The sequence below is a fragment of the Ailuropoda melanoleuca genome, chromosome 10, assembly GCF_002007445.2.
Source record: "Ailuropoda melanoleuca isolate Jingjing chromosome 10, ASM200744v2, whole genome shotgun sequence".
In the NCBI taxonomy this organism is placed as follows: domain Eukaryota; kingdom Metazoa; phylum Chordata; class Mammalia; order Carnivora; family Ursidae; genus Ailuropoda; species Ailuropoda melanoleuca.
In genome coordinates, this window is record NC_048227.1 from 101,838,005 (window position 1) to 101,840,968 (window position 2,964).

A 2,964-nucleotide genomic window follows, 5' to 3' on the forward strand; every position below is an offset into this window, starting at 1 on the left:
GGTGTCCTCCATCTCAGGAGGGACACGCAGCAACAGACGGGTTTATGATGTAACTAGAAAGATTTAGATTACAGCCAAGGAAGAATTTATTGGTGAAAGTTCTAAGAAATGCCATATTCTCATCCAAGAAGATATTTTAAATACAGCTGATTTTCATCCTCCTTGCAAGGCTTTGAGTTCAATGTATAAGATGAGTTCATGAGACATGCCTTTGGTGACATCCCGGCAGGACCCTGAACCCCAGTATCTCTTCATGCCTTTAATGGTGCCTGCAATTCCCTAAAAAGAGCCTACTGTGAGAATGTGGAGACCCCAGAATGGGAAACAACAGAAGTCACTACGGAATCACAGAATGTTGGAGGGGAGAGGGGCCTTGGGTCACTTCACAATCCTCTGAACTTCGTCATCACTGGACACATATGGTAATTAAGCATTTATTTAACACCTGATGTCCCCTCTAGTTTGGAAGCCAACCTTGTACCCAGCCTGGAGCTTTAAGTGGGCCACCAACATTTGTTGAATGAACAAAGGAGGAGTACAACTCTCTTACTTACAAGAGGAATCTAAACCCAAGGAATTCATACAGCTGGTTAGCAGTCAAGGCCTTTTCACCCAATCTTTGCTACATTTACCACATTTGAAACATTTACTGCTGAGAGGATTAGCCCCCAGTGCAACTAAATGTAAATCCTAGTCAAGAGGAAACTATTTCCTAGTCTAGAGGAAATTATTTTCTAGGTGAGGTCTAATTTTTTTTAATGAATTTTTATTATATTATGTTAGTCATCATACAGTACATCCCCGGTTTCCAATGTAAAGTTCGATGATTCATTAGTTGTGTATAACACCCAGTGCACCATGCAATACGTGCCCTCCTTACTACCCATCACCAGTCTATCCCATTCCCCCACACCCCTCCCCTCTGAAGCCCTCAGCTTGTTTCTCAGAGTCCATAGTCTCTCATGTTTCATTCCCCCTTCTGATTACCCCCCTTTCTTTATTTTATTTTAAAAAGTGGAATCTTAAATTGCAGTGATTTATCTTTGAATTTCTTATAAATTCAGGTCAAAGTACAAGTGATGGGACAATATTTTGGAAATATTAACCTCTCCCCTCCTCCCCAGGATTTCTTTCTTCTCTTTTCCCCTCCACTGACATGGCTGGTGCTTTTGTGTTCATTGTTTCAAGAGGGTGTGGTGGGCAGATATCGACTCGATTATTCAAGCATGAACTCATTCCATAGATACTTACTGAGCTATGGTTCTAATGATCAAGTTGTGAATAATGGAACCCATACTCTTTTCTGGCTCTGTGCTTCTCTACTGGGAATCAGAGTTCAAGCATGACTGAGACATTGGGGACAGGAGCTTTGAAGAATATGGCTGGTATTCTTCCTCCTTCCCCTGAATAGTGGCCCTACACCTTGCTTCCTGGCAAGGCAGCAAAGCTTGGGGTAGATCGGAAGAATCTGAGGAGTGATCTATGTGCTCGCCCTCCAAAAGTCCTGCCCAAGTGGCTAGATCTTGGAAAGGAATCAGCAAATCCCAGCAGACAGAGCAAGCCTCATCAAGGTTTCCAAGCCAGGATCAGAATAATCCCTGTGCCCCAAAGTGATGGATAGAAGTGACAGCTGAGCTCCTGGGTCTGCAATGGGTCAGATGAGTGGGACCTACCTGGGTTGATAACCACAGACCCAACGGGAAGATGGCTATCTCAGCAGACACTCGCTTGGACAGTGTCCGTATTAGCCTCTGTTGAGACCAGCATGTCCTCTGTCACTCTCCCACATGTATGGTGGCTCGCTTCAGTGTACATCCCATAGAACTTAGCTACAACCCCAGAGAAAGGTGGGGGAGGGTATCTAATGAATTGAGATTCAGTTTTTGCCACCCACTGGAGTCAGAGCGGCAAGGCTCAAAATAAAAGTTATGCTTTCGTTCACACACTGGACTAAGATTTTTATCTATTAGGTACAGATAAGATTTCTTCCTAGAGATATTCTGTATTTGAAACCCATGTTGAAGACCAGCAAAGCCCATTTAACACATCCGCAGGTAAAAATAAGCTTCACTGAATTTTTTCCAGTGGACTCATAGCATAGATTCATACACTCTTCAGGCTGCCACCGACGAGGCAGGAGAGGCACAGGAAAATGCTTTAGTGTGCTGGCTCCAGTGCAAGGAGCAGGGACAGGACAGGTGTTTCTCCATGGCCTCTGCCACATGGCACCCTTCCAGTTTCCTCCCACCTCTGTGACCTCGCGTCTTCGGCCCCTTTGCTGATGTGCCCCTTCAAATGAGTTGGGAAAAGCTAGGTTGCCCTGAAGGTCAGCCCTAGACCCCTGCTCTCCCCCCACCCTTTGCATGGGCTGAATATTTGTGTCCCTCCAGAATTCGTGTGTTGAAATCCTAATCCAATGCGATGGTATCAGGAGGTAGGGCCTTTAGGAGGCGATTAGGTCATGAGGGTGGAGTGCTTGTAAGAAGAGATGCCAGGGAGCTTGTTCTCTCTTTCCCCTGCCGTGTGAGGACACATCCAGAAAACGGCTGTCTCTAAGCCAGAAAGAGAGATCTCACCAGCACCTGACCATGCATCTCAGACTTCCGACATCCAGAACTGTGAGAAATAAATGTTTGCTGTTTAAGCCACCAGTCTATGGTATTTTGTTGTAACAGCCTGAACTGACTCAGACATGCTCTACTCTCTGCTTTGCACTGAGAAAAGGAAGCTTTTGAGGAGAGCTGAGAGCAAAGCTCTATGGGAAGGGATAGTTTGCTCAAAAATAATATCACGGNATTGTAACAGCCTGAACTGACTCAGACATGCTCTACTCTCTGCTTTGCACTGAGAAAAGGAAGCTTTTGAGGAGAGCTGAGAGCAAAGCTCTATGGGAAGGGATAGTTTGCTCAAAAATAATATCACGGGAAAGAACATCCTATCCTCGTGATGCTTGCAAATCTCTGT